Source organism: Ranitomeya imitator, chromosome 2 (genome assembly GCF_032444005.1).
Source record: "Ranitomeya imitator isolate aRanImi1 chromosome 2, aRanImi1.pri, whole genome shotgun sequence".
NCBI classification, from domain to species: Eukaryota; Metazoa; Chordata; class Amphibia; order Anura; family Dendrobatidae; genus Ranitomeya; species Ranitomeya imitator.
This window is the reverse complement of record NC_091283.1, coordinates 178053923-178067729: the sequence shown is the minus strand read 5'-3', so window position 1 is coordinate 178067729 and position 13807 is coordinate 178053923. Positions and strand designations below refer to the sequence as shown.

General features: G+C 43.6%; 1 protein-coding gene across 3 annotated transcripts in view; it reads left to right on the top strand.

Annotated features, from left to right (window-relative positions):
• Positions 1–1207: 1207 nt before the first annotated feature.
• Positions 1208–13807, top strand: part of NACC2 (NACC family member 2) — a 219486-nt gene continuing 206886 nt past the window's right edge. For 2 of the 3 annotated variants that reach the window (XM_069748121.1, XM_069748117.1), the window contains exon 1: positions 1307–1414. The gene's annotated coding sequence lies outside the window, so the exon portion shown is untranslated. Of the gene's footprint in view, positions 1415–13807 lie in introns of all 3 variants that reach the window. The other variant, XM_069748125.1, reaches the window with a different exon arrangement.

Here is a 13807-nt window from a genome sequence, read left to right as displayed (position 1 = left end):
GCCCCTTGCCCCAAGTGTATTACATTCTGCCCCTTGACCCCCAGTGTATTATATCCTGCCCCTTGACCCCCAGTGTATTATAACCTGCCCCTTGACCCCCAGTGTATTATATCCTGCCCCTTGATCTCCAGTGTATAGCCTCCGCCCCCCCCCCCCCCACCACCATGACGTTTGCCTTTACTAACATGTGACAGAGAGTGGCCGATGGTGCAGAGCTCACTGATATCAGTGCTTTTCTGTAAGCCACCGGGGTAGCATGTCCGTCCATGACATTTCTTCCCTCCTAAGTCTTACCCATCACCTGTGAGTGATATTATTGAGAAGTGGAAGGAACCGCAGCAAGCTCAGCCACAAAGTGGAGACCCCATAATGTTACAGAGTGTGTGTGTGTGTGGGGGGGGGGGCTGAATAGCAGAGGGCAGAAAAGTTACCAACGCTCTGCTGACTCCATAACTGCAGAGTCCGGACCTCCTCTGGTGTAACATCAGCACAAACAACTCGCCCCCATCGAGAGCTTCATGGTAGAGCAGCTGCATGCAGCCTTACATCACCAAGCACAATGCCGAGCGTCGGATGGAGTGGTGTAAAGCCGCCACCACTGGACTCTGGAGGAGACGTGCTGTGTGCAGTGATGGATCACACTTCTCTACCCGGTGTCTGATGGAGGAGTCTGGGTTTGGTGATTCCAGGAGAATGTTACCCCCTGACTGCACTGTGCCCGCTGTACAGATGGTGGAGGAGGATAACGCTATGGGATTGTTATCAGGGGGCGGCCTCTTAGTCCCAGTGAAGGTTCCAGTGTAGCTTCCAGCTTTGTGGGAACAGTTTGGGGAAGACCCTTTTCTGTCCCCCATGACTGTGCCCAGTGCACAAGGACCATACAGACATGGAGGGGAATTTGGTAGAAGAACATGACTTGGCCGGGATGAGCGCTCGTGTATTTGGGGGAGTCTGGAGAGGGCTATCTTATGTGAATGGCCAGTGAGACAGCCCACCATCTACTTTTATGTTTGTGCATACCATAATAAATTTGTGGTCACTCAGCTTTTATGAGCTTTTATAACAGATGTTGCTTTTATGTTTTGTATGGATCATTTTGCTCTTCATTTTTGAATAACTTGTGATAGTTTGCCACTTTTGTTCTTACGCATTGCTACCTAACGTTGATATAATTGATTTGAAAAGATACTGTTTTGTCCCGTTACAGGACGTGGAAAGCTGTCCCTTTAAATTCCCTGTTGCCATGGAGGGTGAGGTCAGAGAAAGTCCATGTGAGTTGGAATCACTTCCTGCTGCTGCAGTTTGTGGCTGTGAGTCTGAAGACCAGGGAGTGAGACAGAGCTGGTCTGGGAGGCTGGCAGAGGCCTGGCCATCCTCAGCCTGGCTGCGCCCTCCTACATAGGCACGCCAGCAGGTACGTCCCTGTCTCATAATAATAATAATAATATTTATCCAGCACTTTTTTTACAGATGATTTTACTGTGAAGTTAACTAAAAGAATGCACAAAGTTGCTGCCATAGTTTTGTGCCGCAGAACTCGCAAACTAAAGCCATCCAAAAGACGTAAAAATTATATATATATATATATATATATATATATATATACGCAGAGATGAGGCTATCCTAATGTCTCATTTAGTCAGGTGCCAGCTCTCATCACTGGCGATGGTGGCACATCACACATACAGGAACCTACAAGCCTCAGATTAAGCATTTGTGTCCTACTCATGGAAGTGACCGCTATGTACAATTCTTTTTAACTCTATGAGCGAAGAAGGGATGAGAGAGTCGGCGTTAACGATGATGGACTCAGAAATTAGGGAATCAAGTGGTTAATTAGTTTGTAATTCATTCTTTTTTTTAATACCGATCAGATTGCTGGTCTGTGTACAGAGTCTCGCTATATGACATACTATTGCTTTCAGGGGAGAATACTTCCATAATACGGCACGTCGTGGTAGATACGGTAGGGCACCATAAACATCTATGGGCAGTGCACTACAGTTCATAGATTATATGCGGCTGCAACATGGCAGTCTGGACGGCCTAAAAACTGGCAAAAAGTTTCAGTGGTAATCTGATAATCGTCCCGTCTCGTTCCCAATTATTTGCCGATGTAAACATGTCTGCAATGAAAGAGCAAAACGATCCTTCACTGGGTAATTTGATGTTAAACCAGCAAAAAAATCCTGATATTAATCCTTTACGGTTGACACCCTAAAGTATGAATTCTAAAGGCGGGGTATATTTCCTACAACGTATTTGCTATAAACCGCCACACTTTTTATTGTACTTCAATTCACTTTAGTGTCCTACAAAAAAAAGTAAAGACTCACTAATCTATATGAATGTATTAGGTAGGCAAAAGAGAAACGGAATACAGGAAACAAGCCAAATAAACAAGCCAATACTCCCGAACCTTGTTCACACTGTTTTTATTTTAAACAAAAAAAAAACTTTCAGAAAGGTGGATATGGATGCAAAATAATATATGAATTGAATACCATGGCGACAATTTAAGTTTAGGATAAATGTATGTATATATATACAGTGGAGAAAATAAGTATTTGATATACTGCCAAGTTTGCGAGAGGTGTGTAATTTTTATCATAGGTACACTTCACCTGTGAGAGACAGAATGTAAAAATACAGAAAATCACATTGTATGAATTTTACAGAATTAATTTGCATTTTATTGCATGAAATAAGTACCGTATATACTCTATTATAAGACGACCCGAGTATAAGCCGACCCCCCTAATTTTGCCACAAAAACTGGGAAAACTTAATGACTCGAGTATAAGCCTAGGGTGGAAAATGCAGCAGCTACTGGTAAATTTCAAAAATAAAAATAGATACCAATAAAAGTAAAATTAATTGAGACATCAGTAGTTTAAGTGTTTTTGAATATCCATATTGAATCAGGAGCCCCATATAGTGCTCCATACAGTTCATGATGGCCCCATAAGATGCTCCATATTAAAATATGCCCCATATAATGCTGCACAAATGTGGATTATGGCCCCATAAGATGCCCCATACAGATAACTGCCCCATATAATGCTGCACATGGCCACATAAGATGCTCCATACAGACATTTGCCCCCATATAATGCTGCACATGGCCACATAAGATGCTCCATATAGATAACTGCCCCATATAATGCTGCACATGGCCACATAAGATGCTCCATACAGACATTTCCCCCCATATAATGCTAAGCATGGCCACATAAGAGGCTCCATACAGATATTTGCCCCGTACAATGCGCCACAAATGTTGATTATGACCCCATTAGATGCCCCATACAGATATTTGCCCCCATATAATGCTGCACATGGCCCCATACAGATGCTCCATACAGATATTTGCCCCCATATCATGCTACACATGGCCACATAAGATTCCCCATACAGATATTTGCCCCTATATAATGCTGCACATGGCCACATAAGATGCTCCATACAGATATTTGCCCCATATGCTGTTGCTGCGATTAAAAAAAATTACATACTCTCAGGCCCCCGGCACTTGCTATACTCACCTTTCCCGTTCCACCGCTGACCGCCGCTGTGTCTTCCCATCCTCTGCGCCGACGTTCAGGAAGAGGGCGGCGCGCACTAATCGCGTCACCGTGCCCTCTGACCTGAGCGTCACTGCGGAAGACACAGCGGCGCCAATGGTGGAATGAGGAGCAGGTGAGTATCGCGCACTGCCCCGTCATACTTACCTGCTCCTGTGCTCCTGGCGCAGTCGCTGCACGTCTGTTCCCCGGCGCCGCATTTTCTTCCTGTAGTGAGTGGTCACCGTTACCGCTAATTACAGTAATGAATATGCGGCTCTACCTCTATGGGATGTGGAGCCGCATATTCATTACTATAATGAGCGGTACCATGTGACTGCTCACTACAGGAAGAAAATGCGGCGCTGGAAGAAGCAGGAACGTGCAGGGACCGCACCAGGAGCAGATGAGTATAATTAGACAGCCCCCGCTCCCCCTCCCCTGCCGACCCCTGGGTATGACTCGAGTATAAGCCGAGAGGGGGACTTTCAGCACAAAAAAGTGGGCTGAAAATCTCAGCTTATACTCGAGTATATACTGTATTTAATACAATAGAAAAACAGAACTTAATATTTGGTACAGAAACCTTTGTTTGCAATTACAGAGGTCAGATGTTTCTTGTAGTTCTTGACCAGGTTTGCACACACTGCAGCAGGGATTTTGGCCCACTCCTCCGTACAGATCTTCTCCAGATCTTTCAGGTTTTGGAAGCAACATTGAGTTTCAGCTTCCTGCAGAGATATTCTATTGGGTTCAGGTCTGGAGACTGGCTAGGCCACTCCAGGGCTTTGAAATGCTTTTTATGGAGCCACACCTTAGTTCCCCTGGCTGTGTGTTTTGGGTCATTATGTTGGAAGACCCAGCCACGACCCATCTGCAATTCTATTAACCCCTTTACCCCCAAGGGTGGTTTGCGCCGGGCCAATTTTTACAATTCTGACCACTGTCCCTCTATGAGGTTATAACTCTGGAACGCTTCAACGTATCCGTTTTCTCATGACATATTGTACTTCATGATAGTGGTAAAATTTCTTCGATATAACTTGCGTTTATTTGTGAAAAAACGGAAATTTGGCTAAAATTTTGCAATTTTCCAACTTTGAAATTTTATGCCCTTAAATCATAGAGATATGTCATGTAAAATAATTCATAAGTAACATTTCCCACATGTCTACTTTACATCAGCACAATTTTGGAACCAACATTTTTTTTTTGTTAGGGAGTTATAAGGGTTAAAAGTTGACCAGCAATTTCTCATTTTTACAACACCAATATAACCAAGAGTGACACCATTCTAAAAACTGCACCCCTCAAGGTGCTCAAAACCACATTCAAGAAATTCAAGAAGTTTATTAACCCTTCAGGAATTTTTGGAATGTTTGAAAAAAAGTGTTTTTTTTCACAAAAAATTTACTTCAGCTCCAATTTGTTTTATTTTCCCAAGGGTAACAAAAGAAATTGTATGCCAAAAGTTGTTGTGCCATTTGTTCTGAGTACGCCGATACCCCACATGTGGGGGTAAACCACTGTTTGGGCGCATGGCAGAGCTCGGAAGGGAAGGAGCGCCGTTTGACTTTTCAATGCAAAATTGACTGGAATTGAGATGGGACGCCATGTTGCGTTTGGAGAGCCCCTGATGTGCCTAAACATTGAAACCCCCCACAAGTGACACCATTTTGGAAAGTAGACCCCCTAAGGAACTTATCTAGCTGTGTTTTGACAGCTTTGAACCCCCAAGTGTTTCACTACAGTTTATAATGCAGAGCCGTGAAAATATATATATATTTTTTTTCCCCAAAAATTATTTTTCAGCCCCCAGTTTTGTATTTTCCCAAGGGTAACCGGAGAAATTCGACCCCAAAAATTATCCAATTTGTCCTGAGTACGCTGATACCCCATATGTGGGGGGAACCACCGTTTGTGCGCATGACAGAGCTCGGAAGGGAAGGAGCGCCATTTGGAATGCAGACTTAGATTGATTGGTCTGCAGGCGTCACGATGCATTTGCAAAGCCCCTGATGCACCTAAACAGTAGAAACCCCCCAGAAGTGACATCATTTTGGAAACTAGACCCCCAAGGAACTTATCTAGATGTGTGGTGAGAACTTTGAACCCCCAAGTGTTTCACTACAGTTTTTTAACGCAGAGTCGTGAAAATAAAAATTTATTTTTTTCCCACAAAAATATTTTTTTTAGCCCCCCAAATATTTATTTTCCCAAGGGTAACAAGAGAAATTGGACCCCAATAGTTGTTGTCCAATTTGTCCTGAGTATGCTGATACCCCATACGTTTGGGCGGGAGAGCTCGGAAGGGAAGTAACACGGTTTTACTTTTTCAACACAGAATTGGCTGGAATTGAGATCGGACGCCATGTCGCGTTTGAAGAGCCCTGATGTGCCTAAACAGTGGAAACCCCCAATTCTAACTGAAAACCTATCCCAAACACACCCCTAACCCTAATCTCAACCATAGCCCTAACCACATCCCTAACCCTGACACACCCCTAACCCTAATCCCAACCGTAAATGTAACCGAAACCCTAACTTTAGCCTCAACCCTAACTTTAGCCTCAACCCTAACTTTAGCCCCAACCCTAACTGTAGCCCTAACCCTAACCTTTCCTATTTAGGACGTTTCTTTTTTTTTTACACATCTAAAAAAAATTTTTTTTTACTTTGTCCCAGGGGGGACATCACTGTATAGTGACAGATCGCTGATCTGACACTTTGCAGAGCAGTGTGTCAGATCAGCGATCTGGTGTGCCCTGCCGCAGGCTTACAGGCGCCTGCTCTGGACCCGGGAGTACTCCCTGCAGGACTCGGAGGTAGCCCCGTGGCCATTTTGGATCCGGGGCCTGCAGGGAGGAGACGCTCGGTATAAGGTGAGTACATCGCCTTGTACCGATTGTCTCAGGGAAGCCCGCAGGGAGCCCCCTCCCTGCACGATGCTTCCCTGTACCGCCAGCACACTGCGATCATGTTTGATCACGGTGTGTCGGGGGTTAATGTGTCAGGAGCGGTCCGTGACCGCTCCTAGCACATGGTGCCGGATGTCATCTGCGATAGTCAGCTGACACTCGGCCGCGCTCCCCCCGTGAGCGCGGCTGATCGCGTATGACGTACTATCCCGTCGGTGGTCATACGGGCCCACCCCTCCTCGAAGGGATAGTACGTCCTATATCAGAAAGGGGTTAATGAGGGAAGGAGGTTGTTGAACAAAATCTCGCAATATACTACCCCATCCATTCTCTCTTCAATGCGGTGCAGTCATCCTGTTCCCTTTGCAGAAAGCACCCCCAAAGTATAATGTTTCCCCCATCATGCTTCATGGTTGGGACAGTGTTCTTGGGGTTGTACTAATCCTCCTCCTTCCTCCCAAACAGCGAGTGGAGTTGATACCAAAAAGTTCTAGTTTGGTCTCATCTGACCACATGACATTCTCCCATGTCTCCTCTGGATCATCTAGATGATCATTGGTGAACTTCACACGGGCCTGGACATGTTCTGGTGTGAGCAGAGGGACCTTGCATGCCTTGCAGGATTTTAAAGGGAACCTGTCACCTCAAATTGGCGGGATATTTAAATTAGTTTTTACCGGTCCGATGGGCGGCGTTTCCTCTTCATTTCTCCACCCCGTCCGTCCCTGTTGTCCGCAATATGTTCGTGAATTAGAGTTTGTGTTCGCCATAGTTGGCGCATGCGCAGTATGCTTTGCCCAACTGCAGGCAAAGCCAAAAAGCATTACTGCGCATGCGCCCGCGCACTGTGTCCCGGAAGTATTTTGCTGTGTTGCGGGACATATTGCACGGGTGCATGCGCAGTAATGCTTTTCGGCTTTGCCCGCTGTTGGGCAAAGCATACTGCGCGTGCGCCACCGAAGATTGCATTGCGCATGCGCCAACCATGGCGCACACAAACATTAATTCACTAACATATTGCGAACAACAGGAACGGACGGAGTGGAGAAATGAAGAGGAAACGCCGCCCATCGGACCGGTAAAAACTCATTGAAATATCCCCCCAATTTGAGGTGACAGGTTCCCTTTAATTCATGACGGCGTCGTAGTGTCTAACAGTTATATTTGAGACTGTGGTCCCAGCTCTCTTCAGGTCATTGACCAGGTCCTCCCATGTAGTTCTTAGCTGATTCCTGACCTTTCTCAGATTTTTCCTTACCCCACAAGGTGAGATCTTACATGGAGTACCAAACCGAGGAAGATTGACAGTCATCTTGTGTTTCTTCCATTTTCTAATAATTGTGCCAACAGTTGTTGCCTTCTCACCAAGCTGCTTGCTTATTGTCCTGTAGCCCATCCCAGCCTTGTGCAGGTCTACAATTTTGTCTCTGGTGTCCTTAGACAGCTCTCTGGTCTTGGCCACAGTGGAGAGGATGGAGTGTGATTGAGTGTGTGGACAGGTGTCTTTTATACAGGTAACGAGTTCATACAGCTGCAATTAATCCAGGTAATGAATACAGATTAGGAGGCTTCTTCTAACAGAAAAACGAACAGGTCTGTGAGAGCCAGAATTCCTTCTGGTTGATAAGTGATCAACTACTTATTTCATGCAATAAAATACAATTTATTCATGTGAAAATCATACAATGTGCTTTTTTATTTTTACATTCTGTCTCTCCCAGGTGAAGTGTACCTACGATAAAAATTACAGACCACTCTATTCTTTGTAGGTGCAAAAACTTGCAAAATCGGCAGTGTATCAAATACTTATTTTCCCCACTGTATATAATATTAGAAAAGAAATTTAGCATAATTGGTACAAGATAAAAAGAATCACAGCAATAAAATTCACAATACCAAACAATACAATGAAAACTAATAGAACCCACATCTGCATAAAATCGTGCAGCAAAGGATGTGTTTGCAGTGGGCCAGTGGCACAGAATGTGGAGTGCACAGGGCAGGTGATGTAATATCCCTATATATTTGTGATATTTTATAGCTTTCACATGTATAAAGTTATTATGGTGTTGTGATATTACTTTTAATTTTGGGTCAATAGGATTAGATCGATAAATTGTCTTTATTTTCTTCATATCATATATATATTTTTTGCATCAATATCCTTTCTGCTGTGTTTTTACAAAATACCAGTGTGAACCGGAATGTTTTCAGTATTGTTTCTCTTTTTGCCTACCTGATCCAGTCTTAAAGATTGATTTTTTTTTATTTTTTTTTTAAATGATAAGCTGAAAGTATTATCGGAAGCACTTTGCCCCATATGAACAAAATATGTGCTGCTCATTGTTCTATGTATACAGGATGGTAAACGAGCGCTGAACAACTTCAATATAATTGGATTTCTCATTGCTGACTGGGAAGTGGTCCATGACATTTGTATTTTTGACTCAATGGGGGCTCAGGGCTTTGAGGTATTAGTCACAGGCTAGTTTTGGATGAGCATTTTGTGGACACTTTTTTTGCGCCACTATTTCGCATGCTTTTCCCTTTCCAGCTTGATTGCTGGTCCAAAGGCCTAAACTGGCTTCTTTGTGGAAATCTGGACCAAATACAAACAACATGGGAAGGTTTTTAAAGGCAAACATACTGGTAGACCAAGGAAGACATCAAAGCATGAAGACCGGAAACTTAAAGCAATATGTCTCCAAAACAGGAAATGCACAACAAAACAAATGGAGAACGAATGGGTGGAAACTGGAGTCAACGTCTGTGACCGAACTGTAAGAAACCGCCTAAAGGTAATGGGATTTACATACAGAAAAGCTAAACGAAAGCCATCATTAACACCTAAACAGAAAAAAACAAGGTTACAATGGGCTAAGAAAAAGCAAACGTGGACTGTGAATGACTGGATGAAAATCATATTCAGTGATGAATCACAAATCTGCATTGGGAAGGTGATGATGATGGAACTTTTGTTTGGTGCCGTTCAAATGAGATTTATAAAGATGACTGCCTGAAGAGAACATGCAAATTTCCACAGTCATTGATAATATGGGGCTGCATGTCAGGTAATGGCACTGGGGAGATGGCTGTCATTACATCTTCAATAAATGCACAAGTTTATGTTGATATTTTGGACACTTTTCTTATCCCATCGATTGAAAGGATGTTTGGGGATGATGAAATCATTTTTCTAGATGATAATTAGTGATGAGCGAGTATACTCGTTGCCTGGGTTTAACCAAGCATGCTTGGGTGATCTCCGAGTATTTGTGACTGCTCGGAGATTTGGTTTTCCTTGCCTCCTCAGCTGCATGATTTACAGCTGATAGACAGCTTGAATACATGTGGGGATTCCCTAGCAACCAGGCAACCCCCACATGTACTCAGGCTGGTTAGCAGCCGTAAATCATGCAGCTGCGTCCACAAAAACTAAATCTCCTAACAGTTACAAATACTCGGAGACCACCCGAGCGTGCTGGGGAAAACCCCAGCAATGAGTACTCTCGCTCATCACTAATGATAATGACTCCTGCCATAGAGCAAAAACTGTGCAAACATTCCTTGAAAAAAAGACACATAAGGTCAATGTCATGGTCTGCAAATAGTCCGGATCTCAATCCAATTGAAGATCTTTGGTGGAAGTTGAAGAAAATGGTCCATGACAAGGCTCCAACCTGCAAAGCTGATCTGGCAACAGCAATCAGAGAAAGTTGGAGCCAGATTGAGTCCTGTGTGACCCTCATTAAGTCTGTGCCTCAGAGACTGAAAGCTGTTAGAAAAGCCAGAGGTGGTGCAACAAAATACTAGTGATGTTTTGGAGTGTTTTTTTTTTTTTGTTTGTTTGTTGGTTTTTCATGACTCCATAATTTTTACCCTATGCTTGGTTAAAAAAAGTAACAAATACTGACTACCACATTTTTTGGTCTTGATTTCTTTTAGTGTTTCTTAAAGGGAATCTGTCACCCCCAAAATCGTATATGAGCTGCTGCCACCGGTATTAGGGGCTTATCTACAGCATTCTGTAATGGATTCTATGATGCTGTAGATAAGCCCACGATGTAATCTGAAAGATGAGAAAAAGAGGTTATATTATATTGAGGTCCGGTCCGATGAGTGACGTGGTCCGGTCCAGCGCCTCCTATCTTCATAGGATCACGTCCTCTTCTGGTCTTCTTGCTGCGGCTCCGGCGCAGGTGTACTTTGTCTGTCCTGTTGAGGGCAGAACAAAGTACTGCAGTGCGCAGGTGCCGAGCCTCTCTGACCTTTCCCACACCTGCGCACTGCAGTACTTTGTTCTGCCCTCAACAGGACAGACAAAGTACACCTGCGCAGGAGCCGTGGCAAGAAGACAAGAAGAGGACGTCATCGTATGAAGATAGGAGGCGCCGGACCGCAGCGGGACCGCCGCTGGGTGAGTATAATCTAACCTCTGTTTCTCATCTTTCAGGTTACATCGGGGGCTTATCTACAGCATTGCAGAATACATTACAAAATGCTGTAGATAAGCCTCTGATTCCGGTGGCCGCAGCTCATATATGATTTTGGGGGTGACAGACTCCTGATAAAGCCAGAAAGTTGCCATTTGAATTGACTTTAGTTTTGTGCCAGGTCTGTGATCTGCTTTTTTATACAAAATTAAACAACTGAATGAACATCCTCCAAGGCCGGTGATTCCATAATTTTTTGCCAGAGGTTGTAGACATGAGCAACAAGATTTTCACTACCATATAGTCCAGCGTTCACATTGGTATCCCAGTGCTAACTATCTTTAGGGAAAAGAAAGATTGTGCATGTTGAAAAACAACATGTCCAATCTTTGTTGGGGACAGTTAGGCTGCCCCCATTTACATTATATGACTATTTCTTCATATAATCCTGGGGTCGTAGCTACGAGGGTGGGTTTGTAGGGAAAGTGCCTTAGGTTCTGGGCCCCTGAGTGGTGCACTCCTTTCGTTATGTCAGAACATAATGTCCCTTTTTGCTGCCAGTAGTTTCTTTCACATATTCGTGCTGTAGAAAATTGATGCAGCTCTGACCACAGGGAGATCTTCACAGTCATGGTTGCAACACAAAATCATGCTTGGGTGGTTTGTGGTTTCCTTGGTTAAAAATAGAAAAATGATTTTACTTTCTGCTCAAAAGGGAAAGGATATAAACTCCCAGTTGAAGAGAATGTGCAAAAAAAAAAAAAGATACAGGGATATTTTATGTGAGTGCTTAATTAGGCCCAAAAGTTACTTGTTAATGAATCAGCTCATTGACCATGATCCTTTAAGTCCGTGTTCCCCAACTCCGGTCCTCAAGAGCCACCAACAGGTCATGTTTTCAGGATTTCCTTAGTATTGCCCAGGTGATAATTGCATCACATGGACAGACAAGCATTCAATAACCTGTGCAATACTAAGGAAATCCTGAAAACATGACCTGTTGGTGGCTCTTGAGGACTGGAGTTGGGGAACACAGCTTTAATTGGGCACTCAGCGATTAGTGATCAGTTGTGATCTGTAGGGAAACCTTGGCGGTAACTGCGTCTTATCTCTGCAGCACCACCACTGAAGAAATTAAGTATTACACAGTGCACGATCAAATCAATGGTTGTCCTTATAATCTAGGACAGGTCCTCCAGAGAAAGATGATCTTTATAGCTGCTGTTCAATAAAAGGGACCTTGTCTATTAAAGGGGTTGTGTCAAGAGGTGACAACATACTGAGCACGCCACTGAATGCTATGGCGCTCGAGCATGTGCAATACTACTCCTTTAAAAGTCTGTGGAACTGAGAATCTGTGGATATCTGATAATTTGCATTTATTTTGTTACTACATAATGTAAATTTGCATCATGGATGCAAGAGGTATGCAGAGCAGCAGGCTCAGGAACTGAACCTGCACCATAGTCAACAGGTGCCAGCTGTGCAACACAGCTAGCACCTGCCTGTAACAGCTTCAATCATCGCTTCTGATTAACCATTTAAATGCAGCTGTTAATTACTGACCGTGGCCTTTTTAAATGGCTTGTGTTTCCGATGCACGAGTGCAAAAGCGCTCTGCGCCCTACCCCAGCAATGCGATCGCTGTGTGCTTATGGGTTACAGTTCCTGCCCAATATATAATAATCATTTTATTTTGTATAGCGCCAACGTATTCCACAGGACTTTACAATTAAGCGAGGACATATACAGAAAAATAAATTCAATACCAGTAAAGACCGTTACAGGAGGAGTGAGGAGCTGCTCGCAAGCTTACAATCTACAAGGAAATAAGGGGACACGATAAGTGAAAAGTGCTTGTTATTTCAGATCTAGCAATTGTAATAAATAGAGATTTTCATATGAATCTGCATGATCCCCGGTCATCAGCCACTGTGTTTAAGTGCAGTTATTATGTGCATGGTGCGTGTGAAGACAGATGAAAATAGGAGGGAGCAGATTATGAATAATATTTAGAAGGAGGAAACGGGGAAAGTTAGGTAGTGAGTTGAGGTGATAGCCTAAACAAGCCTATGTGCACACGTTCAGGAATGTCTGCAAAAATTTTCCTGGACTTTTTGTGCAGGAAAAGCTTTTTTTTTTTTTAGCGTTTTTTTTCTGCTGAAAATGGCCATAAAAAAGCGAAAAAAAAACCCGAAAAATCCTGAACGTGTGCACATAGCCTTAAAGATATGTGTTTTTAAAGCACACTTATAAGAGTGGGGGCTTGGTAACAGTTGGATCGTGTGGGGTAGCGCAGTTCTCTGGCACAGCACGGGAGAAGTCTTGGTGACGGAGATGTGAGGTTCAAATTATGGAGGTTGTTAGTTTTAGGTCAATTTCAGAAGAGAGAGAACATATAGGGCAATAGACAGAGATGAGGGAGGAGATATAGGGTGGTGCAGAACTGTGGAGAACTTTGTGGGTGAGAGAGATGAGTTTATATTTTATTCTGTAGTGATGAGTAGCCAGTGTAATGACTGGCTCAGGATGGAGGCATCGGTGAAGCGGCTGGACAGAAATACGACCCTGTTTGCCGTATTCAGGATGGATTGGAGAGGAGAGAGTTTAGTAACAGGGAGGACGATCAAGGGAGAGTTGCAGTAGTCTAGGCGAGAGTGAATAAGAGCAACAGTAAGCATTTAAGCAGTTTGAAAGGTGAGAAAAGATTGGATTTTGGAGAGATTTTTAAGATCTAGATGACATGAGCGAGTGAGTGATCGGATATAGGGAATAAAGGAAAGTTGAGTGTCAAATATAACCCCAAGACAACGGGCGTGCTGCTTGAGAGTTATGGTTGAACCCTTTAAGGTAATTTCAATGTCAGGTAGAGTTATGAGGTTTTCATAGGAGA